General features: G+C 50.1%; 1 protein-coding gene across 2 annotated transcripts in view; it reads right to left on the bottom strand.

The window, feature by feature from the left end:
- RIGI (RNA sensor RIG-I) overlaps positions 1–26,321 on the bottom strand; it is a 289,257-nt gene that overhangs the window by 1,838 nt on the left and 261,098 nt on the right. The gene's annotated exons all lie outside the window — the stretch shown is intronic.

Genomic DNA, 26,321 nt, shown 5'->3' with positions numbered 1-26,321 from the left:
GTGCGATCAACTTGGAATTACCCCCTTTGTGCGTTCACTCCGCTGTGACTTCTATCTCTGATTTATAGTAGGGAGTGCATGATCTCATTTATAATTGAGAAATCTAGACATCAGAACTGGATTACAGGTCATTTAGCACAACAGCTTTGCTAACAGGCACAAAATGTACCTTTTTACTTGAAACCTCTCACTGTCTCTCCTGCACCTATCACTGACTGAATACTGAACCGTGTAGAGAGCAGAGTCTCAAAGCAGAAGTTTTCATTTCCTGTAGACCAGCTATGCGCAAACTGTGGCCAGTTGCGTGCGGGCCTTGTCCTCATTATAGGATTCCCTCTGGTAGGAGCCCCTGACAGGGCTGGTGGTGATTCTTATTCTCTCTTCTTTATAAAGATTTTTCTTTACCATTTTTTTTTTTCTGCAGCCAACACAGGTTAGAGGGGTGGGAATTGAGAGACATGCCTGTGACAGGCAGCCTGGAAGCAAATCAAATGAGCTGCCCTGCAACTATCTCTGCAGAGACGTGGCTGTGGAGCTTTCAGTCTCGATAGTGGCAGTCTGATGATATAGTGATTACATTAAGTGCGTTTCAGCTCACTGTTTTAGTTCTACTCTGAAAGGCTGACTGAGCTGTGGAGCCATCAGTTGAGCAACTGGTGGTTCTACAGCTGTTCTGGAAATACAGGTTTAAGCATGCCTCATCAGCCTCTCCCTGACAGGAGAGTCTGACGTATAATCCAACAACAGTGGGAAAGCCACAAGTTGCATAATCTTGTTCTAAAGTGCAGAAACTTTACCCTGATTCCATTGGGGAAACACTTGATCATGGGAAAAGCAGCTCATTTACACTGTTTTATATAAAAGAGTGGTCCACAAGCACTTGTTAGAGTCAGAGAGATATTTTATGGTCCTAGATCAGTGATTTTCAACTCGCGTCACACCGAACAAGACTTTAAAATTGCCAAGGCACACCATCTGTCCCCCCCAGGGGAAAACAGACACACACACACACACACACACACACACACACACACACACACACACTAACCCCAATTGAAAAACACACACACACACACTTTGGCCCCACAGTAATTCCACACACTGCACCCATAGTAAATTCCACACATTGCTATAGAGCAGGCTTGTCAAACCCGCGGCCCGCATGCGGCCCATGTCGGCTAGTAATGCGGCCCAGGAGCAGCGCTGCAGCAGAGGTTTTTTTTGGTTTTTTTTCGAGTACGGACACCACATGTGAGGCTGAATCGGCCCCAGCAGGCTGTCAGCACATCCTGATTGGATTGCTGCTGCTGGGACCAGCACCAGCTCACGCCCTCTCCGCTGTCAGTCACAGTGTAGCCCTCCTCCGCTGCATAGCGGCACACGTGACTGAGCAGCACAAGAGTAGAGGAGCCCAGCGGAGAAGTTGGTTGTACAAGAACACGTAAGTGAGCCGGGGGTGGGTGTCTGTCCGTGGCCGCGCCGCTGTACAGTGTCCGGGGGGGGGAATCAAGATCTGAAGTCCTCCCGTAGTACAGCAGAGAGCAGCGGCGGACGGAGACGGAGGCAGCGCTGCAGGAGCGGTAAGTATGTGTCTGTGTGTGTGTGTGTGTTTTTTTTTTTACAGCTACAAGGGGCACAGTACAAGGGCGCAGCTACAGGGCCACAACTACAAGGGGCACAGTACAAGGGGGCAGCTACAAGGGGCACAGTACAAGGGGGCAGCTACAGGGCCACAACTACAAGGGGCACAGTACAAGGGGGCAGCTACAAGGGGCACAGTACAAGGGGGCAGCTACAGGGCCACAACTACAAGGGGCACAGTACAAGGGGGCAGCTACAGGGCCACAACTACAAGGGGCACAGTACAAGGGGGCAGCTAGTGCTACAGGGCCACAACTACAAGGGGCACAGTACAAGGGAGCAGCTACAGGGGCACAACTACAAGGGGCACAGTACAAGGGGCGCAGCTACAGGGGCACAACTACAAGGGGCGCAGCTACAGGGGCACAACTACAAGGGGCTCAGTACAAGGGGCGCAGCTACAGGGGCACAACTACAAGGGCACAACTACAAGGGCCACAGCTACAAGGGCACAGCTACAAGGGCACAACTACAAGGGGCACAGCTACAGGGGCGCAGCTACAAGGGGCGCAGCTACAGGGGCACAACTACAAGGGGCACAGTACAAGGGGCGCAGCTACAAGGGGCGAACGTCTTCCCGCGTCAGTGAGGGCATAATATTCATTCATTCGTTTGTAAGTATAATTTTCATTTTTATAGGTACCGACCCTTTTGGATTCTACTGGACAAGTGGACGTGACCGGCGTGGGATGTAGGTAAGTAATCTGTCTCTCATTCAGGTATCGTTACTGTTATTTTATTTTATGTGCGGCCCAAACCAAATTTTCATCTTCTAATGTGGCCCAGGGAAGGTGAAAGGTTGGACACCCCTGCTATAGAGCAAGGAAGAGCAGTTATTTCTTTAACGTCCTTGAGGATGCTGGGACTCCGTAAGGACCATGGGGAATAGACGGGCTCCGCAGGAGATAGGGCACTTTAAGAAAGCTTTGGACTCTGGGTGTGCACTGGCTCCTCCCTCTATGTCCCTCCGGGATCCGGTCTGAAGATCGACAGTGTCTAGGTCGACAATGTTTAGGTCGACAGTCACTAGGTCGACATGGACGGAAGGTCGACAGTATTTCTAGGTCTAAAGGTCGACATGAGTTTTTCACATTTTTATTCTTTTTTTGAATTTTTTCATACTTAACGATCCACGTGGACTACGATTGGAACGGTAAAGTGTGCCAAGCGGTAGCGGAGCGAAGGCACCATGCCCGAAGCTCGCTCGCCATGCAAGGGGACGCGGTGCACTAATTTGGGATCCCAGTCACTCTACGAAGAAAACGACACCAAAAAAAAATAAAAAAATCCTCATGTCGACCTTTAGACCTAGAAACCCTGTCGACCTTCCATCCATGTCAACCTAGTGACTGTCGACCTATAGTGGTCGACCTAAACATTGTCGACCTAGACACTGTCTATTTGATGAACCACACCCGTCCCCCCTCCAGACCTCAGTTTTACACTGTGCCCAGAGAGAGATGGGTGCACTGCTGGGAGCTTCCTGAGTTCTCTGCCTAGAAAGCATTTTTGTTTGGATTTTTTCTACATTTTTACAGGGAGCACTGCTGGCAACAGGCTCCCTGCATCGAGGGAGAGAGGAGCAGACCTTCTTGTCTAAGATAGGCTCTGCTTCCTCGGCTACTGGACACCATTAGCTCCAGAGGGGGTGAAACTAGGTTCTTACTGGGCGTCCACCCCCAGAGCCGCGCCGCCGTTCTCCTCACAGAGCTAGAAGACAGAAGTCGTCAGAAGCCTTCAGAGCTTCACTGAGGTAACGCACAGCACTGCAGCTGTGCGTCATTGCTCCCATACACCTCACATACTCCGGTCACTGTAAGGGTGCAGGGCGCAGGAAGGGGGGGGGGGGGAGGCGCCCTGGGCAGCAATATAAACCTCTGTATGGCAAAAAGACTATATACATGTACAGGTGGGCTCTGTACATGTATATAAAAGAGCCCCCGCCATATTTTTGTAAGTTTGAGCGGGACAGAAGCCCGCCGCCGAGGGGGCGGGGCTTCTCCCTCAGCACTCACCAGCGCCATTTTCTCTCCACAGCACCGCTGAGAGGAAGCTCCCCGGACTCTCCCCTGCTTACACACGGTGAAGGGGTGTTTAAAAGAGAGGGGGGGGGGGGGCACATAATTGGCGGATAACATATTATACAGCGCTGCTGGGGAAAAACATTTGGTGTTGGTCTCCAGGGTCATTGCGCTTGGGTGTGTTCTGGCATACTCTCTCTCTGTCTCTCCAAAGGGCCTTGACAGGGATACTGTCTTCAGGAAAGGGGTTCCCTGTGTGTGTGAAGTGTGTTGGTACGCGTGTCTCGACATGTTTGACGAGGAAGGCTTGCTTAATGTGGAGGGGGAGTGCTTGAATGTCATGTCGCAGTCGGCAAAGCCGACACCGGAATGGGTGGATATGCTGAATGTCTTGAATGCAAATGTTAATCTATTGCATAAAAGATTAGACAAGGCAGAAGCTAGGGATCAGTCGGGTAGCCAGTCCATGCCTGTCCCTGTGGCGCCAGGCCCTTCGGGGTCTCAGAAGCGCACCATATCCCAGATCGATGACACAGATAACGACACAGATACTGACTCTAGTGTCGACTATGAAGATGCAAAATTACAGCCGAAGGTGGCAAAAGGTATTCGGTACATGATTATTGCCATTGAAGAGGTTTTGCATATTACTGAAGAACCCCCGGTCCCTGACACGAGGGTACACATGTATAAAGGGAAAAAGCCTGAAGTCACCTTTCCATCCTCATTTGAGCTAAGTGAATTGTGCGAAAAGGCTTGGGAATCTCCGGATAGGAGACCACAAGTTCCCAAAAGGATTCTTATGGCGTATCCTTTTCCACAAACTGATAGGATACGCTGGGAATCTTCGCCTAAAGTAGACAAGGCGCTGACACGCTTGTCCAAAAAGTAGAAGGCACTGCCTTCTCAGGATACGGCTTCCCTCAAGGAACCTGCTGACCGCAGGCAGGAAATTACCTTGAAGCACATTTACACTCATTCAGGTACTATTGCTAGACCGGCTATGGCGTCGGCCTGGGTTTGTAGTGCAGTTGTGGCATGGGCAGATTCCTTATCTACGGAGATTGACACCTTAGATAGGGATGCTATTCAAATGACCATAGAGCATATCAGAGATGCTGCCTTGTATATGAGAGATGCTCAGAGAGACATTTGTTTATTAAGCTCCAGAATAAATGCTATATCTATTTCTGCTAGGCGGCTCTTGTGGACCCGACAGTGGACGGGAGATGCCGATTCAAAGCGGCATATGGAGTCCTTGCCTTACAAAGGGGAGGAGTTGTTTGGAGACGGCCTCTCGGACCTTGTCTCTATGGCTACGGCTGGTAAGTCGAATTTCTTACTTGATGTCCCCCCGCAGCATACAAAAAAGGCACCTCATTATCAAATGCAATCCTTTCGTTCCAATAAAAACAAAAAGGTACGGGGATCGTCCTTTGTTGCCAGAGGGAAAGGTAGGGGAAAGAAGCTGCACACAGCTAGTTCCCAAGAGCAAAAGTCCTCCCCTGCCTCTGCAAAGTCCACCGCATGACTCTGGGGCTTCCCGGGGGGACGCAGATCTAGTGGGGGCTCGTCTTCGGTTTTTCAGCCACGTCTGGGTTCACTCGCAGGTGGATCCCTGGGCATTAGAGATTGTTTCTCAGGGATACAGGCTGGAATTCGAAGACTTGCCTCCTCGCCGGTTTTTCAAATCGGCTCTGCCGGCTTCCCCGTCAGAGAGGGAACTAGTGTTGGCGACAATCCAAAAATTGTATATTCAACAGGTGATTGTCACAGTTCCTCATCTCCAGCAAGGAGAGGGATATTACTCTACCCTGTTTATGGTTCCGAAACCGGACGGTTCGATCAGACCCATTTTAAACCTAAAATCTCTGAACCTGTACTTGAAGAGGTTCAAGTTCAAGATGGAATCACTCAGGGCGGTCATCGCCAGCCTGGAGGGGGGGGGATTGGATGGTGTCCCTGGACATAAAGGATGCACACCTTCATGTTCCGATATTCCCCCCTCATCAGGCGTTCCTGAGATTTGCAGTGCAGGACTGTCACTACCAATTTCAGACGTTGCCGTTTGGGCTTTCCACGGCCCCGAGGATTTTCACCAAGGTAATGGCGGAAATGATGGTGCTCCTGCGCAGGCAGGGGGTCACAATTATCCCATGCTTGGACAATCTCCTCATAAAGGCGAGATCTCGGGAGAAGTTGCTGGACAGTGTGTCTCTGTCCATGAAGACGTTGCAGATACACGGCTGGATTCTCAATATACCGAAGTCCCAGCTAGTCCCTACAACGCGTCTGACCTTTTTGGGCCTGATTCTAGACACAGACCAGAAAAAGGTTTTTCTTCCGATCGAAAAGGTTCAGGAGCTCATAGCCATGGTCAGGAACCTCTTAAAACCAAAAAAGGTTTCAGTGCATCATTGCACGCGGGTCCTGGGGAAGATCGTGGCTTCATATGAGGCCATCCCTTTCGGCAGGTTCCATGCGAGGACCTTTCAATGGGACCTCTTGGACAAGTGGTCCGGGTCCCATTTACGAATGCTTCAAATGATCACCCTGTCTCCCAGGACCAGGGTATCTCTCCTGTGGTGGCTGAACAGTGCTCACCTGCTAGAGGGTCGCAGGTTCGGCATTCAGGACTGGGTCCTGGTGACCACGGACGCAAGCCTCCGAGGCTGGGGAGCAGTAACACTGGGAAGAAATTTCCAAGGTCTCTGGTCAAACCTAGAGACTTGTCTCCACATCAACGTCCTGGAGTTGAGGGCCATATACAACGCCCTGTGTCAAGCGGAGGAATTGCTTCGGAGAAAACCGGTTTTGATTCAGTCGGACAACGTCACGGCAGTGGCTCATATAAACCGGCAAGGCGGAACAAGGAGCAGAGTGGCCATGGCAGAAGCGACCAGGATTCTACACTGGGCGGAAGGCCATGTAAGCACACTATCAGCAGTGTTCATCCCGGGGGTGGACAACTGGGAGGCGGACTTCCTCAGCAGGCACGACCTGCATCCGGGAGAGTGGGGACTTCATCAAGAAGTCTTCGCACAGATCACGGATCGATGGGGACTGCCTCAAATCGACATGATGGCATCCCGTCTCAACAAAAAGCTAAAGCGGTATTGCGCCAGGTCAAGGGACCCTCAGGCGGTAGACGCTCTGGTGACACCTTGGATGTTCAGATCGGTCTATGTGTTTCCTCCTCTTCCTCTCATACCCAAAGTGTTGAGAATAATAAGAATGAGCAGGGTCAGAACAATCATCATTGTTCCAGATTGGCCACGGAGGACTTGGTATCCGGAGCTGCAAGAGTTGCTCACAGAAGATCCGTGGCCTCTTCCTCTAAGGCAGGACCTGCTGCGGCAGGGGCCCTGTCTGTTCCAAGACTTACCGCGGCTGCGTTTGACGGCATGGCGGTTGAACGCCGAATCCTAGCGGAAAAAGGAATTCCGGAGGACGTCATTCCTAGCCTGATCAAGGCTAGGAAAGACGTGACGTTAAAACATTATCACCGTATATGGCGGAAATATGTTTCTTGGTGTGAGACCAGAGCTGCTCCTACGGAGGAGTTCCATTTGGGCCGTCTGCTTCACTTCCTTCAAACAGAAGTGACTTTGGGCCTAAAATTAGGGTCCATAAAGGTCCAAATTTCGGCCTTATCCATTTTCTTTCAAAGAGAATTAGCCTCTCTTCTTGAAGTACAGACTTTTGTGAAGGGGGTGCTGCATATTCAGCCTCCCTTTGTGCCTCCGGTGGCGTCTTGGGATCTTAACGTGGTGTTACGTTTCCTCAAGTCACCTTGGTTTGAACCACTCAAAACTGTGGAGTTGAAATACCTCACGTGGAAAGTGGTCATGTTGTAGGCATTAGCTTCGGCTAGACGTGTTTCAGAATTGGCGGCTTTATCACATAAAAGCCCATACTTTGTTTTTCACGTGGATAGGGCAGAGTTGAGGACTCGTCCTCAATTTCTGCCAAAGGTGGTCTCATCTTTTCATATGAACCAACCTATTGTCGTGCCTGTGGCTACACGGGACTTGGAGGATTCCGAGTCCCTGGATGTGGTCAGGGCTTTGAAGATTTATGTGACCAGAATGGCTAGAATCAGGAAGACTGAAGCTCTGTTTGTTCTGTATGCGGCCAACAAGGTTGGCGCTCCTGCTTCAAAGCAGGCTATTGCTCGCTGGATCTGTAACACGATTCAGCAGGCGCATTCTACGGCAGGATTGCCGTTACCGAAATCAGTTAAGGCCCATTCCACTACGAAAGTGGGCTCTTCTTGGGCGGCTGCCCGAGGGGTCTCGGCATTACAGTTGTGCCGAGCAGCTACTTGGTCGGGGTCTAACACCTTTGCAAAGTTCTATAAGTTTGATACCCTGGCTGAGGAGGACCTCCTGCTTGCTCAATCGGTGCTGCAGAGTCATCCGCACTCTCCCGCCCATTTGGGAGCTTTGGTATAATCCCCATGGTCCTTACGGAGTCCCAGCATCCTCAAGGACGTTAGAGAAAATAAGATTTTACTTACCGGTAAATCTATTTCTCGTAGTCCGTAGAGGATGCTGGGCGCCCGTCCCAAGTGCGGACTTCTTCTGCAAGACTTGTATATAGTTATTGCTTACATAAGGGTTATGTTATAGTTTATCGGTTGAACTGTGGCTCTGTTGTTGTTCATACTATTAACTGGGTAAGTTTATCACAAGTTATACGGTGTGATTGGTGTGGCTGGTATGGATCTCGCCCTTAGATTTACAAAAATCCTTCCTTGTACTGTCCATCTCCTCTGGGCACAGTTTCTCTAACTGAGGTTTGGAGGAGGGGAACAGAGGGAGGAGCCAGTGCACACCCAGAGTCCAAAGCTTTCTTAAAATGCCCTATCTCCTGCGGAGCCTGTCTATTCCCCATGGTCCTTACGGAGTCCCAGCATCCTCTACGGACTACGAGAAATAGATTTACCGGTAAGTAAAATCTTATTTTTTCGGTTTAAGCCTGACAGGATGGAAATGGAGAAACTAGAGTTTGTGTTGGCTGCTAAAAACATAGACCATGCGACAATTTGAACTTATGACCATGTTGCTGCCCTAAACAGTTACTTAGCTGAATCACAGTATCAGGAGACCCATAAAGCGTTCACCGTTCCAAATGAATGTTCCTTTACATTTAAAGGAACACAGTAGCCCATTACTTGTCAATAGAAAGTTTAGGAAAACTATAATTAAACATGTTGCCAATGTCTTAAACATCCACTAACTAAAGAATTTAGAAACTGCCTTAGGCTGGAAATATGGATTTGTATAGAAAAAAAAAAAATCTGGACTGTGGAAATTGGAGAAATCAAGTGGGCTGAAGAAAAACTACAGCCTGCATTACCAAATTCCGGTACTAAGGTACTAGAAGGAAACTGTATAGTGGTCATAAATGAATCACACCAGGATGTAGTTATTATATGGGTTCCTGGCATTCAGGATCTCAACAGCCAGTAAAATGCTGGCGGTTGGAATACCGACAGCGCCCCGGTATTCCCACTCGGGTGGTGGGTCCGCGCCACCACCTGAGGGAGAACAGAACACGAAGCATGGCGTGCGGACACGAAGCATGGCGAGCGGACACTCTGCACGCGCTGGCGGGATCCTGACAGCCAGCATCCCGTTAGCTGGATATCATACCGAACCCATCACACCTTGTACAAAAATCTGCACCTCAGGCAGAACTGCCACTTTCTTTAGGAAAAAGAGAGCAGGGATCAGAACCTTTAAGGAACGCTCTTTAATTAGTTATCCAAACCATGGTACAAAAACAGGAATAATTAGCTTAACCTGAAAGCCCTCATACAGACTGGGGAACTGTTTGCTGATTTTCCTCTCCAGCCTCATGGGGTGGTGAATTGGCATTTCAGCTCCTGACTTTCCCCTACTGGGAAAATGTAAATTCAGTGATTATGTTGTGCTAGCAGGTTGGAACTGTTCCCTTCTAGTAAATATCTAATTCAGGCCAAATAAAACATCACCTCAAAGAGGTGAACACTTGACTGTCTGCTTACATTTTATTTCTCTAACGTCCTAGAGGATGCTGGGGACTCCGTAAGGATCATGGGGAATAGACGGGCTCCGCAGGAGATAGGGCACTTTAAGAAAGCTTTGGATTCTGGGTGTGCACTGGCTCCTCCCTCTATGCCCCTCCTCCAGACCTCCGTTTTACACTGTGCCCAGAGGAAGATGGGCGCACTGCAGGGAGCTCTCCTGAGTTCTTTGCATTAGAAAGCATTTTTGTTTGGATTTTTCTATTTCTCTAACGTCCTAAGTGGATGCTGGGGACTCCGTCAGGACCATGGGGAATAGCGGCTCCGCAGGAGACAGGGCACAAAAGTAAAAGCTTTAGGATCAGGTGGTGTGCACTGGCTCCTCCCCCTATGACCCTCCTCCAAGCCTCAGTTAGATTTTTGTGCCCGGCCGAGAAGGGTGCAATCTAGGTGGCTCTCCTAAAGAGCTGCTTAAAGTTTGTTAGGTTTTTTATTTTCAGTGAGTCCTGCTGGCAACAGGCTCACTGCTACGAGGGACTTAGGGGAGAGAAGTGAACTCACCTGCGTGCAGGATGGATTGGCTTCTTAGGCTACTGGACACCATTAGCTCCAGAGGGAGTCGGAACACAGGTCTCACCCTGGGGTTCGTCCCGGAGCCGCGCCGCCGACCCCCTTGCAGATGCCGAAAAGTGAAGAGGTCCAGAAACGGCGGCAGAAGACTCTTCAGTCTTCATAAGGTAGCGCACAGCACTGCAGCTGTGCGCCATTGTTGTCAGCACACTTCATAGCAGCGGTCACGGAGGGTGCAGGGCGCTGGGGGGGGGGCGCCCTGGGCAGCAATGATAGTACCTTATTCTGGCTAAAAATACATCACATATAGCCCCTGGGGGCTATATGGATGTATTTAACCCCAGCCAGGTCTCAGAAAAACGGGAGAAGAAGCCCGCCGAAAAGGGGGCGGGGCCTATTCTCCTCAGCACACAGCGCCATTTTCCCTCACAGAAATGCTGGTGGGAAGGCTCCCAGGCTCTCCCCTGCACTGCACTACAGAAACAGGGTTAAAACAGAGAGGGGGGGCACTTATTTGGCGATATGTATATATATATTAAAATGCTATAAGGGAAAAACACTTATATAAAGGTTGTCCCTGTATAATTATAGCGTTTTTGGTGTGTGCTGGCAAACTCTCCCTCTGTCTCCCCAAAGGGCTAGTGGGGTCCTGTCCTCTATCAGAGCATTCCCTGTGTGTGTGCTGTGTGTCGGTACGTGTGTGTCGACATGTATGAGGACGATGTTGGTGAGGAGGCGGAGCAATTGCCTGAAATGGTGATGTCACTCTCTAGGGAGTCGACACCGGAATGGATGGCTTATTTAAGGAATTACGTGATAATGTCAACACGCTGCAAGGTCGGTTGATGACATGAGACGGCCGGCAAACAAATTAGTACCTGTCCAGGCGTCTCAAACACCGTCAGGGGCTGTAAAACGCTCATTTACCTCAGTCGGTCGACACAGACACGGACACTGACTCCAGTGTCGACGGTGAAGAAACAAACGTATTTTCCTTTAGGGCCACACGTTACATGTTAAGGGCAATGAAGGAGGTGTTACATATTTCTGATACTACAAGTACCACAAGAAGGGTATTATGTGGGGTGTGAAAAAACTACCTGTAGTTTTTCCTGAATCAGATAAATTAAATGAAGTGTGTGATGATGCGGGGGTTTCCCCCGATAGAAAATTATTGGCGGTATACCCTTTCCCGCCAGAAGTTAGGGCGCGTTGGGAAACACCCTTTAGGGTGGATAAGGCGCTCACACGCTTATCAAAACAAGTGGCGGTACCGTCTCCAGATAGGGCCGCCCTCAAGGAGCCAGCTGAGAGGCTGGAAAATATCCTAAAAAGGTATATACACACATACTGGTGTTATACTGCGACCAGCGATCGCCTCAGCCTGGATGTGCAGCGCTGGGGTGGCTTGGTCGGATTCCCTGACTGAAAATATTGATACCCTTGACAGGGACAGTATTTTATTGACTATAGAGCATTTAAAGGATGCATTTCTATATATGCGAGATGCACAGAGGGATATTTGCACTCTGGCATCAAGAGTAAGTGCGATGTCCATATCTGCCAGAAGATGTTTATGGACACGACAGTGGTCAGGTGATGCAGATTCCAAACGGCACATGGAAGTATTGCCGTATAAAGGGGAGGAGTTATTTGGGGTCGGTCCATCGGACCTGGTGGCCTCGGCAACAGCTGGAAAATCCACCTTTTTTACCCCAAATCACATCTCAGCAGAAAAAGACACCGTCTTTTCAGCCTCAGTCCTTTCGTCCCCATAAGGGCAAGCGGGCAAAAGGCCAGTCATATCTGCCCAGGGATAGAGGAAAGGGAAGAAGACTGCAGCAGGCAGCCCATTCCCAGGAACAGAAGCCCTCCACAGCTTCTGCCAAGTCCTCAGCATGACGCTGGGGCCGTACAAGCGGACTCAAGTGCGGTGGGGGGTCGTCTCAAGAGTTTCAGCGCGTAGTGGGCTCACTCGCAAGTGGACCCCTGGATCCTACAAGTAGTATCCCAGGGGTACAGACTGGAAATTCGAGACGTCTCCCCCTCGCAGGCTCCTGATGTCTGCTTTACCAACGTCTTCCTCCGACAGGGAGGCAGTATTGGAAACAATTCACAAGCTGTATTCCCAGCAGGTGATAATCAAAGTACCCCTCCTACAACAAGGAAAGGGGTATTATTCCACACTATATTGTGGTACTGAAGCCAGACGGCTCGGTGAGACCTATTCTAAATGGGAAATCTTTGAACACTTACATACAAAGGTTCAAATCAAGATGGAGTCACTCAGAGCAGTGATAGCGAACCAGGAAGAAGGGGACTATATGGTGTCCCTGGACATCAAGGATGCTTACCTCCATGTCCCAAATTGCCCTTCTCACCAAGGGTACCTCAGGTTCGTGGTACGGAACTGTCACTATCAGTTTCAGACGCTGCCGTTTGGATTGTCCACGGCACCCCGGGTCTTTACCAAAGTAATGGCCAAAATGATGATTCTTCTTCAAAGAAAAGGCGTCTTAATTATCCCTTACTTGGACGATCTCCTGATAAGGGCAAGGTCCAGAGAACAGTTGGAAGTCGGAGTAGCACTATCTCAAGTAGTTCTACGACAGCACGGGTGGATTCTAAATATCCAAAATCACAGCCGTTTCCGACGACACGTCTGCTGTTCCTAGGGATGGTTCTGGACACAGTCCAGAAAAAGGTGTTTCTCCCGGAGGAGAAAGCCAGGGAGTTATCCGAGCTAGTCAGGAACCTCCTAAAACCAGGAAAAGTGTCAGTGCATCATTGCACAAGAGTCCTGGGAAAAATGGTGGCTTATTACGAAGCGATTCCATTCGGCAGATTCCACGCAAGAACATTTCAGTGGGATCTGCTGGACAAATGGTCCGGATCGCATTTTCAGATGCATCAGCGGATAACCCTATCTCCAAGGACAAGGGTGTCTCTCCTGTGGTGGTTACAGAGTGCTCATCTTCTAGAGGGCCGCAGATTCGGCATTTAGGATTGGATGCTGGTGACCACGGAGGCCAGCCTGAGAGGCTGGGGAGCAGTCACACAGGGAAAAAATTTCCAGGGAGTGTGATCAAGTCTGGAGATTTTTCTCCACATAAATATACTGGAGCTAAGGGCAATTTACAATGCTCTAAGCTTAGCAAGACCTCTGCTTCAAGGTCAGCCGGTATTGATCCAGTGGGACAACATCACGGCAGTCGCCCACGTAAACAGACAGGGCGGCACAAGAAGCAGGAGGGCAATGGCAGAAACTGCAAGGATTTTTCGCTGGGCGGAAAATCATGTGATAGCACTGTCAGCAGTGTTCATTCCGGGAGTGGACAACTGGGAAGCAGACTTCCTCAGCAGGCACAACCTCCACCCGGGAGAGTGGGGACTTCATCGGGAAGTCTTCCACATGATTGTGAACCGTTGGAAAAGACCAAAGGTGGACATGATGGCGTCCCGCCTGAACAAAAAACTGGACAAGTATTGCGCCAGGTCAAAAGACCCTCAGGCAATAGCTGTGGACGTTTCTGGTAACACCGTGGGTGTACCAGTCGGTGTATGTCTTCCCTCCTCTGCTTCTCATACCCAAGGTATTGAGAATTATAAGACGTAGAGGAGTAAGAACTATACTCGTGGCTCCGGATTGGCCAAGAAGGACTTGGTACCCGGAACTTCAAGAGATGCTCACAGAGGACTCATGGCCTCTGCCGCTAAGAAGGGACTTGCTTCAGCAAGTACCATGTCTGTTCCAAGACTTACCGCGGCTGCGTTTGACGGCATGGCGGTTGAACGCCGGATCCTAAGGGAAAAAGGCATTCCGGAAGAGGTCATTCCTACCCTGGTCAAAGCCAGGAAGGAGGTGACCGCACAACATTATCACCACATGTGGCGAAAATATGTTGCGTGGTGTGAGGCCAAGAAGGTCCCTACAGAGGAATTCCAACTGGGTCGTTCCTACATTTCCTGAAAACAGGACTGTCTATGGGCCTCAAATTGGGGTCCATTAAGGTTCAAATTTCGGCCCTGTCGATTTTCTTCCAGAAAGAATTGGCTTCAGTTCCTGAAGTCCAGAAGTTTGTCAAGGGAGTACTGCATATACAACCCCCTTTTGTGCCTCCAGTGGCACTGTGGGATCTCAACGTAGTTCTGGGATTCCTAAAATCACATTGGTTTAAACCGCTCAAATCTGTGGATTTGAAATATCTCACAGGGAAAGTGACCATGTTGTTGGCCCTGGCCTCGGCCAGGCGAGTGTCAGAATTGGCGGCGTTTGTCTCAAAAAAGCCCATATCTGATTGTCCATTCGGACAGGGCAGAGCTGCGGACTCATCCCCAGTTTCTCCCTAAGGTGGTGTCAGTGTTTCACCTGAACCAGCTTATTGTGGTACCTGCGGCTACTAGGGACTTGGAGGACTCCAAGTTGCTAGATGTTGTCAGGGCCCTGAAAATATAGTTTCCAGGACGGCTGGAGTCAGGAAAACTGACTTGCTGTTATCCTGTATGCACCCAACAAACTGGGTGCTCTTGCTTCTAAGCAGACGATTGCTAGTTGGATGTGTAGTACAATTCAGCTTGCACATTCTGTGGCAGGCCTGCCACAGCCAAAATATGTAAATGCCCATTCCACAAGGAAGGTGGGCTCATCTTGGGCGGCTGCCCGAGGGGTCTCGGCTTTACAACTTTGCCGAGCTGATACTTGGTCAGGGGCACACCCTGACTGAGGAGGACCTGGAGTTCTCTCATTCGGTGCTGCAGAGTCATCCGCACTCTCCCGCCCGTTTGGGAGCTTTGGTATAATCCCCATGGTCCTGACGGAGTCCCCAGCATCCACTTAGGACGTTAGAGAAAATAAGAATTTACTTACCGATAATTCTATTTCTCGTAGTCCGTAGTGGATGCTGGGCGCCCATCCCAAGTGCGGATTGTCTGCAATATTTGTACATAGTTATTGTTACAAAAATCGGGTTATTATTGTTGTGAGCCATCTTTTCAGAGGCTCCGCTGTTATCATGCTGTTAACTGGGTTCAGATCACAGGTTGTACAGTGTGATTGGTGTGGTTGGTATGAGTCTTACCCGGGATTCAAAATCCTTCCTTATTGTGTACGCTCGTCCGGGCACAGTATCCTAACTGAGGCTTGGAGGAGGGTCATAGGGGGAGGAGCCAGTGCACACCACCTGATCCTAAAGCTTTTACTTTTGTGCCCTGTCTCCTGCGGAGCCGCTATTCCCCATGGTCCTGACTGAGTCCCCAGCATCCACTACGGACTACGAGAAATAGAATTATCGGTAAGTAAATTCTTATTTTTTACAGGGAGCACTGCTGGCAACAGGCTCCCTGCATCGAGGGACTGGGGAGAGAGGAGCAGACCTACTTAAATGTTAGGCCCTGCATCCTCGGCTACTGGACACCATTAGCTCCAGAGGGGGTGAACACAGGTTCGTCCTGGGCGTCCACCCCCGGAGCCACGCCGCTGTTCTCCTCACAGAGCCAGAAGAACAGAAGCAAGAAGACGTCTCAGGCGGCAGAAGCCTTCAGCGGCTTCACTGAGGTAACGCACAGCACCGCAGCTGTGCGTCATTGCTCCACACACCTCACACACTCCGGTCACAGTATGGGTGCAGGGCGCAGGGGGGGCGCCCTGGGCAGCATTAATAACACCTCAAAACATGGCAAAAAGGTATATACATGTACAGCTGGGCACTGTACATGTATATAAAAGAGCCCCCGCCAATTTTACACAAATTTGAGCGGGACCGAAGCCCGCCGCCGAGGGGGCGGGGCTTCTCCCTCAGCACTCACCAGCGCCATTTTTCTCTCCACAGAACGCTGAGAGGAAGCTCCCCGGACTCTCCCCTGCTTACACACGGTGAAGGGGTGTTTAAAAGAGAGGTGGGGGGCCACATAATTGGCGGATAACATATTATACAGCACTGCTGGGGAAAAACATTTTGTGTTGGTCTCCAGGGTCATTGCGCTGGGGTGTGTGCTGGCATACTCTCTCTCTGTCTCTCCAAAGGGCCTTAAAGGGGAACCTGTCTTCAGAAAAGAGTTTCCCTGGGTGTATGAAGTGTGTCGGTACGTGTGTGTCGACATGTTTGACGAGGAAGGCTCGCTTAATGTGGAGGGGGAGTGTTTGAATGTCAGGTCGCCGTCGGCAACCCCGACACCGGACTGGGTGGATATGCTGAATGTCTTAAATGCAAATGTGAATCTCCTGCATAAAAGGTTAGACAAGGCTGAGGCTAGGGATCAGTCAGGTAGCCAGACCGTGCCTGTCCCTGTGGCGCCAGGACCTTTAGGGTCTCAAAAGCGCCCCATATCCCAGGTCGCTGACACAGATACCGACACAGATACTTCTAGTGTCGACTATGAGGATGCAAAATTACAGCCGAAGGTGGCAAAGGGTAATAGATACATGATTATTGCCATTAAAGAGGTTTTGCATATTACTGACACGACAGTGGACGGGAGACGACGACTCAAAGCGGCATATGGAGTCATTGCCTTACAAGGGGGAGGAGTTGTTTGGAGAAGGCCTCTCGGACCTTGTCTCTACTGCTACGGCCGGTAAATCGAATTTTTTAACTTATGTTCCCCCGCAGCATGCTAAGAAGGTACCGCATTATCAAATGCAGTCCTTTCGTTCCAACAAAAGCAAGAAGGTACGAGGATCGTCCTTTGTTGCCAGAGGTAAAGGCAAGGGAAAAAAGCTGCACTCTGCTAGTTCCCAAGAGCAGAAGTCCTCCCCTACTTCCGCAAAGTCCACCGCATGACGCTGGGGCTTTCCGGGGGGGGGGGGGGGTCAGATCAAGTGGGGGCGCGTCTTCGCCTATTCAGCCACGTCTGGGTTCTCTCACAGGTGGATCCCTGGGCAATAGAGATTGTTTCCCAGGGATACAAACTGGAATTCGAAGACATGCCTCCTTGCCGGCTTTTCAAATCGGCTCTGCCGGCTTCCCCGTCGGAGAGGGGGCTGGTGTTAGCTGTAATTCACAAATTGTACATTCAACAGGTGATAGTCAAAGTTCCTCATCTCCAGCAAGGAGAGGGTTATTATTCATCCCTGTTTGTGGTACCGAAACCGGACGGTTCGGTCAGACCCATTTTAAATCTGAAATCCCTGAACCTGTACTTGAAGAGATTCAAGTTCAAAATGGAGTCACTCAGAGCGGTCATCGCCAGCCTGGAGGGAGGGGATTGGATGGTGTCCCTGGACATAAAGGATGCGTACCTTCATGTTCCGATTTTCCTCCTCACCAGGCGTTCCTGAGATTTGCAGTACAGGACTGTCACTACCAATTTCAGACATTGCCGTTTGGTCTTTCCACGGCCCCGAGAATTTTTACCAAGGTAATGGCGGAAATGATGGTGCTCCTGCGCAGGCAGGGCGTCACAATTATCCCGTACTTGGACGATCTCCTCATAAAGGCGAGATCTCGGGAGAAGTTGCTGGACAGCGTGTCTCTGTCCGTGAAGACGTTGCAGAGGCACGGCTGGATTCCCAATTTACCGAAATCCCAGCTAGTCCCTGGAGAAGGCTCAGGAGCTCGTAGCTCTCGTCAGGAACCTATTGAAGCAAAAAAAAAAGGTTTCAGTGCATCATTGCACGAGGGTTCTGGGGAAGATGGTGGCTTCATACGAGGCCATCCCCTTCGGCAGGTTCCATGCAAGGACCTTCCTTTCAATGGGACCTATTGGACAAATGGTCCGGGTCCCATCTACACATGCAAAAACGGATTACCCTGTCTCCCAGGGCCAGGGTGTCTCTCCTGTGGTGGCTACGCAGTGCTCACCTCCTGGAGGGTCGCAGGTTCGGCATTCAGGACTGGGTCCTGGTGACCACGGACGCGAGACTCCGAGGTTGGAGAGCTGTCGCACTAGGAAGAAATTTCCAGGGTCTCTGGTCAAGCCTAGAGACTGGTCTCCACATCAATGTCCTGGAGTTGAGGGCCATATACAACGCCCTACGCCAAGCGGAGGAATGGCTTCGGAACAAACCGGTTCTGATTCAGTCAGACAATGTCATGGCAGTGGCTCATGTAAACTGTCAAGGCGGCACAAGGAGCAGAGTGGCCGTGGCAGAGGCGACCAGGATTCTACGCTGGGCGGAAGGCCATGTAAGCGCACTATCAGCAGTGTTCATCCCGGGGGTGGACAACTGGGAGGCGGACTTTCTCAGCAGGCACGACCTGCATCCGGGAGAGTGGGGACTTCATCAAGAAGTCTTCACACAGATCGGTGGGGACTGCCTCAGACATGATGGCGTCCCGCCTCAACAAAAAGCTAAAGAGGTATTGCGCCAGGTCAAGAGACCCTCAGGCGGTTGCGGTAGACTCTGGTGACACCTTGGGTGTTCAGATCGGTCTATGTGTTTCCTCCTCTACCTCTCATACCCAAGGTGTTGAGGATAATAAGAATAAGAAGGGTCAGAACAATCCTCATTGTTCCAGATTGGCCAAGGAGGACTATCCGGATCTGCAAGAGTTGCTCACAGAAGATCCGTGGCCTCTTCCTCTAAGGCAGGACCTGCTGCAGCAGGGGCCCTGTCTGTTCCAAGATTTACCGTGGCTGCGTTTGACGGCATGGCGGTTGAACGCCGGATCCTAGCGGAAAAAGGGATTCCGGAGGAGGTCATTCCTACCCTGATCAAGGCTAGGAAGGACGTGACATCGAAACATTATCACCGTATATGGCGAAAATATGTTTCTTGGTGTGAGGCCAGAACTGCTCCTACGGAGGAGTTCCAGTTGGGCCGTCTGCTTCACTTCCTTCAAACGGGAGTGAATTTGGGCCTAAAATTAGGGTCCATAAAGGTTCAAATTTCGGCCTTATCCATTTTCTTTCAAAGAGAATTGGCTTCTCTTCCTGAAGTACAGACTTTTGTGAAGGGCGTGCTGCATATTCAGCCTCCCTTTGTACCTCCGGTGGCGCCTTGGGACCTTAACATGGTATTAAGTTTCCTCAAGTCACCTTGGTTTGAACCACTCAAAACAGTAGAGTTGAAATACCTCACTTGGAAAGTGGTCATGTTGTTGGCCTTAGCTTCTGCAAGGCAGGTTTCGGAATTGGCGGCTTTATCATATAAAAGCCCATACCTGATTTTTCACGTGGATAGGGCAGAGTTGAGGACTCGTCCTCAATTTCTGCCCAAGGTGGTCTCATCTTTTCATATGAACCAACCTATTGTCGTGCCTGTGGCTACACGGGACTTGGAGGATTCAGAGTCCCTGGATGTGGTCAGGGCTTTGAAGATTTATGTGACCAGAACGGCTAGGATCAGGAAGACCGAAGCTCTGTTTGTTCTGTATGCGGCCAACAAGGTTGGCGCTCCTGCTTCAAAGCAGACTATTGCTCGCTGGATCTGTAACACAATTCAGCAGGCGCATTCTTCGGCAGGATTGCCATTGCCTAAATCGGTTAAGGTCCATTCCACTAGGAAGGTGTGCTGTTCTTGGGCGGCTGCCAGAGGGGTCTCTGCACTACAACTGTGCCGAGCTGCTACTTGGTCGGGGTCAAACACCTTTGCAAAGTTCTATAAGTTTGATACCCTGGCTGAGGAGGACCTCCTGTTTGCTCAATCGGTGCTGCAGAGTCATCCGCACTCTCCCGCCCGTTTGGGAGCTTTGGTATAATCCCCATGGTCCTTACGGAGTCCCAGCATCCTCTAAAATGTTAGAGAAAATAAGATTTTACTTACCGGTAAATCTATTTCTCGTAGTCCGTAGAGGATGCTGGGCGCCCATCCCAAGTGCGGACTTCTTCTGCAAGACTTGTATATAGTTATTGCTTACATAAGGGTTATGTTATAGTTGATCCGGTTTTAACCGAGGCTATGTTATTGTTCATACTGTTAACTGGGTAGTTTATCACAAGTTATACGGTGTGATTGGTGTGGCTGGTATGAATCTTGCCCTTAGATTTACAAAAATCCTTTCCTCGTACTGTTCATCTCCTCTGGGCACAGTTTCTCTAACTGAGGTCTGGAGGAGGGGCATAGAGGGAGGAGCCAGTGCACACCCAGAATCCAAAGCTTTCTTAAAGTGTCCTATCTCCTGCGGAGCCCGTCTATTCCCCATGGTCCTTACGGAGTCCCCAGCATCCTCTACGGACTACGAGAAATAGATTTACGGTAAGTAAAATCTTATTATCTCCCTCCCATACCTAAAGCCAGAAGGGTACAGTGAACAGAGACCACTGACTCTTTAATTACACTAGCAACCAAAGCACACTTAAAAGACTTAATCTGGGTGTGAACTGGCTCCTCCCTCTATGCCCCTCCTCCAGACCCCAGTTAGACTTTGTGCCCAGGAGTGACTGGATGCACACTAGGGGAGCTCTCCTGAGTTTCTCTAGAAAAGACTTTGTTAGGTTTTTTATTTCCAGGGAGACCTGCTGGCTACAGGCTCCCTGCAGCGTGGGAGTGAGGGGAGAGGAGCAGACCTACTTCTTCTTAGTTAAGGGCTCTGCTTCTCGGCTACTGGACACCATTAGCTCCAGAGGGTTCGATCACTTGGTGCGCCTAGCTGCTTGTTCCCGGAGCCGCGCCGTCACCCCCTCACAGAAGCCAGAAGAAAGAAGTCGGGTGAGTATGAGAAGATCAGAAGACTTCAGGACGGCAGAAGACTTCAGTAACGGAAGGTACAGCACAGCGGTAACACTGTGCTCCATGCTCCCACACACATCACCAACGGTATTTACTGGGTGCAGGGCGCTGGGGGGGGGGGCGCCCTGGGCAGCATGTAACTGGAGTTTTGGGGCTGGCAGAGAGGTTTTCGGTGCCTCGGCACCGTTTCCAGAAACCCCCGCCTGCATTTTTCATTTTTAAATTTGGCGGGCCGAAGCGCGCCGGGAAGGGGGCGGAGCTTTGCCCCGCGGCTCACAGGCGCCATCTTCTCCTTCAACACGTGACTGAAGGGAGACGCTGCCGGGACCTCTACAACTCCTTTTACAAGTAACGGGGAGATATTCAGATAGGGGGGGGCCGCAGTGTGGTGCTTCTTATCATTATAAAGCAGCGCTGGGTACATATATCTTTTCTTGGGATATATGGGCGCTGGGGTGTGAGCTGGCATACTCGCTCTGTGTCCTCTATCTGGGCTTCATTGTGGGCCTGTCACCTAGCTGGGACATTCTGTGTGTTGTGTGTCGGTACTACGTGTCGGCATGTCTGAGGCTGAATGTTATTCACCAGAGGAGGTTATTGGGGGAGCGGATGCGGGGCTAGATTTGGGACTGTCGACGCAGCCGACACCTGATGTACTCGCATTGCTCAATACTATAAATTCGAATGTTGCTTCTTTATCAAAGAGGTTAGATAAGTCTGAGTCACAGACGCAGGTGTGAAAAAAGTCCATGGAAGAGGCTTTGTCTCAGGTTCAGACCCCATCCGGGTCACAAAAGCGGCCATTTACTCAGGTGGTAGATACTGATACCGACACGGACTCTGATTCTGATGTCGATTTCACTGAGGCTGCTTTACATCCACGGTTAGTTGAGAGTATTCAGTACATGATTGTGGCTATTAAAGATGTTTTACACATTTCTGATGAACCTGCGGTACAGGAAACAAGTCCTCCCCTGCTGCTACCAAGTCCACCGCATGACGCTGGGGCTTCCCTGGGGGAGTCCGGACTGGTGGGGGGGCGTCTACGAATATTCAGTCAGGTCTGGATTCAATCAGACCTGGATCCTTGGGTCCTAGAGATTGTGTCTCAGGGATACAAACTGGAGTTTCAGGAGATGCCCCCTCACCGGTTCTTCATTTCGGCATTACCAGTAGCTCTTCCGGACAGGGAGGTGGTGCTGGCAGCGATTCAAAAATTGTGTCTACAGAGGGTCATTGTTCCCGTTCCCTCGTCCCAGCGGGGGGAGGGGTTCTACTCGAGCCTCTTTGTTGTGCCGAAACCGGACGGTTCGGTCAGACCAATTCTGAATCTAAAATCCCTCAATCCATACTTGATAGTTTTCAAGTTCAAGATGGAATCCCTTCGAGCGGTAATTGCCAGCCTGGAAGGGGGGGATTTTATGGTGTCAGTCGACATAAAGGATGCCTACTTACATGTCCCGATATATCCTTCGTATCAGGCCTTCCTCAGGTTTGCGATACAGGATTCTCATTACCAATTTCAGACGTTGCCGTTTGGGCTCTCCACGGCTCAGAGGATTTTCACCAAAGTCATGACGGAAATGATGGTTCTCCTTCGCAAACAAGGGGTTACAATTATCCCGTACTTGGACGATCTCCTGATAAAGGCGAGGTCCAAGGAACGGTTGCTGAGAAGTGTAGATTTGTCACTGTCGGTTCTACGACAGCACGGTTGGGTACTCAATTTGCCAAAATCTCAGTTGATTCCGACCACTCGGCTGCCTTTTCTGGGCATGATTCTGGACACGGATTTACAGAAAGTATTTCTTCCAGAAGAAAAGGCTCTGGAACTGCAGGCGATGGTCAGGGAACTTCTGAGGCCGACGAGTGTGTCATTCCATCATTGTACTCGGGTTCTGGGGAAGATGGTTGCGGCGTACGAAGCCATTCCATTTGGCAGGTTTCATGCCCGGTTGTTTCAGTGGGACTTGCTGAGCAAATGGTCCGGGTCTCACCTACACATGAACCGGAAGATAAGTTTATCTCCCAGAGCCAGAATTTCTCTCCTGTGGTGGCTACAAGATCATCACCTCCTAGGGGGAGGCCGGTTCGGTATCCAGGATTGGGTGCTTCGAACAACAGATGCAAGTCTCCGGGGCTGGGGCGCAGTCACCCAAGGAAGAAACTACCAGGGGAAATGGTTCGCTCCAGGAAGCCTGTCTCCACATAAATGTTCTCGAGTTAAGAGCCATTTACAACGGCCTGCTGCAAGCAAGAAGCCTTCTTCAGGGTCGACCTGTCCTGGTACAGTCAGACAACATCACAGCGGTGGCGCATATAAACCGTCAAGGCGGAACAAGGAGCAGAGCGGCAATGGCGGAGGCCACAAGAATCCTTCGCTGGGCGGAACAACATGTGAGCGCCCTGTCAGCAGTCTTCCTACCGGGAGTGGACAACTGGGAAGCAGATTTCCTCAGCAGACACGATCTCCACCCGGGAGAGTGGGCCTCTTCACCAAGAGGTATTTGCAGAGGTGACAAAACGTTGGGGAATTCCGTTGATCGACATGATGGCGTCTCGTCTCAACAAGAAGCTACCGAGGTATTGTTCCAGGTCAAGGGACCCCCAAGCCAGTGCAGTGGACGCCCTGGTGTCTCCGTGGGTTTTCCAGTCGGTGTATGTGTTCCCTCCAATTCCTCTCATTCCAAAGGTAATGGGGATCATTTCGACGAGCAAGGATTCAGGCGATTCTCGTCGTTCCAGATTGGCCAAGAAGGGCCTGGTACCCGGATCTTCAGGAATTACTGGTGGAAGATCCTTGGCCGCTTCCTCTAAGAGAGGACCTGTTGTTGCAGGGTCCATGCATGTTTCCAGACTTACCGCAGCTGCGTTTGACGGCATGGAGGTTGAGCACCAGATCTTAGCTCGTAAGGGTATTCCCCGGGAGGTCATTCCAACTCTCATTAATGCTAGGAAGGAGGTTACGGCGAAGCATTATCACCGTATTTGTAGAAAGTATGTTTCCTGGTGTGAGTCTAAAATGGCTCCTGCGGAAGATTTTCACTTGGGTCGCTTTCTCCACTTTTTACAGGCGGGAGTAGATGCATGCCTGAAATTGGGTTCCATCAAAGTGCAGATTTCAGCTTTGTCTATTTTCTTTCAAAAAGAGCTAGCTGTCCTCCCAGAGGTTCAGACTTTTGTGAAAGGAGTAATGCATATCATCCCTCAGTTTGTGCCTCCTGTAGCTCCATGGGATCTTGATGTAGTCTTCCTGGTTTGAACCTTTGCATAAGGTTGAGTTGAAATTTCTCACTTGGAAGGTAGTTATGCTATTGAACTGGCGTCTGCCAGGCGGGTGTCAGAGTTGGCGGCCTTATCTTATAAGAGCCCGTACTTGATTTTTCATTCGGATAGGGGGGAATTGAGGACTCGTCAACAATTCTGCCGAAGGTGGTTTCTTCATTTCACATTAACCAACCTATTGTGGTCCCGGTGGCCACGGAAGCTGTGGCGATTCCAAAATCTCTGGATGTTGTAAGAGCGTTGAAGATCTACGTCACTAGGACAGCTGTTGCTAGGAAAACTGAGGCGCTGTTTGTCTTGTATGCTTCCAACAAAATTGGTCATCCTGCTTCAAAACAGTCTATTGCACGCTGGATTTGTAGTACGATTCAGCAGGCTCATTCTTCGGCCAGACTACCGGTGCCGAAGTCAGTAAAAGCCCATTCTACCAGGAAAAGTGGGCTCATCTTGGGCGGCTGCCCAAGGCGTCTCGGCGTTACAGCTTTGCCGAGCAGCTACTTGGTCAGGTTCAAACACTTTTGCTAAGTTCTATAAGTTTGATACCCTGGCCGATGAGGACCTTGCGTTTGCTCAGTCGGTGTTGCAGAGTCGTCCGCACTCTCCCGCCCATTCTGGAGCTTTGGTATAATCCCCATGGTCCTTTTGGAGTCCCCAGCATCCTCTAGGACGTAAGAGAAAATAGGATTTTGGTACTTACCGGTAAATCCTTTTCACCTAGTTCGTAGAGGATGCTGGGCACCCGTCCCAGTGCAGACTATTACTTGCAGTGTTTTCTTGCTGGTTAAATTAATTTATACACGGGTTGTCTGTTTCTTGTTTCAGCTTGTTGCTGGTGTTAATTCATACTGTTATCTGGTTTAAAGTTACTCCGGTTGTACGGTATGTTTGTGGTGTGGGCTGGTATGTTTGTAGCCCTTATTTAAACGAAAATCTTTTCCTCGACATGTCCGTCTCTCCTGGGCACAGTTCCTATAACTGGGGTCTGGAGGAGGGGCATAGAGGGAGGAGCCAGTTCACACCCAGATTAAGTCTTTTAAGTGTGCCCAAGCTCCTGTGGATCCCGTCTATACCCCATGGTCCTTTTGGAGTCCCCAGCATCCTCTACGGACTAGGAGAAAAGGATTTACCGGTAAGTACCGAAATCCTATTTTATCTGTTGTATGTATGCATAAGGGCTGCAGCATTTAGAATCAGATTGATGATGTCCTTAGACCACAGGTTCTCAAACTCGGTCCTCAGGACCCCACACAGTGCATGTTTTGCAGGTCTCCTCACAGATTCACAAGTGAAATAATTTGCTCCACCTGTGGACCTTTTAAAATGTGCCAGTGAATAATGAATACACCTGTGCACTTGCTGGGTTACCTGCAAAACATGCACTGTGTGGGGTCCTGAGGACCGAGTTTGAGAACCACTGCCTTAGACAAATGAGCTATGGGAGCGTCCCCCTTACAGTAAGTGGAGTTTCCCATTTGTCAGTTTGCCCTTTGAAAAAGTTATAAAAGGTTTGTAATATGTGAATAACTTTTAAATCTTTGCTGTGAGGTATGAGATCATCAGAACAAATGTTGAAACAGGAGAAGAAGAAATACAGAGCAAATGAGGAGGGACAGTCGGTTTCTACCCCTGGAATTCAGCAAAGGACGGTGCCAGGGCATACTTGCCTACTTATAAAAAAGCATTTCATGGAGATTGTGAAAGCAACACCTATAAGCACAGTGTGACATGTACTGCTGCATCTGAGAGGCGTGTCATAAAAATGACTTACAACCAAATGTAAATGAGCCCCAAAGAAGTCAGTAAGATCTACTTGTTGATGAAAATAGGATTTTGGTTACCTACCTGTAAATCCTTTTCTCGAAGTCCGTAGAAGATGCTGGGGTCCACATTAGTACCATGGGGTCCACCAGGAGCCATTGGCACTTTAAGAGTTTGAGAGTGTGGGCTGGCTCCTCCCTCTATGCCCCTCCTACCAGACTCAGTCTAGAAACTGTGCCCGAGGAGACTGACATCTTCGAGAGAAGGATTTTACACAGATAGTGGTGAGATTCACACCAGCTCACACACAAGGCACATCAAGCTAACTAGCTTGAAACTCAGCAACCGCTGAAACATTACTTACCAAGTAACAATGCAGTACTCAACTAAAATGAAGTTGTACTGAACCAAATAACGATAGCAGGAA

The sequence above is a fragment of the Pseudophryne corroboree genome, chromosome 1 (genome assembly GCF_028390025.1).
Source record: "Pseudophryne corroboree isolate aPseCor3 chromosome 1, aPseCor3.hap2, whole genome shotgun sequence".
Taxonomy (NCBI): Eukaryota; Metazoa; Chordata; class Amphibia; order Anura; family Myobatrachidae; genus Pseudophryne; species Pseudophryne corroboree.
The sequence above is the reverse complement of the archived record's forward strand: the minus strand, read 5'-3'. Positions and strand labels throughout refer to the sequence as shown.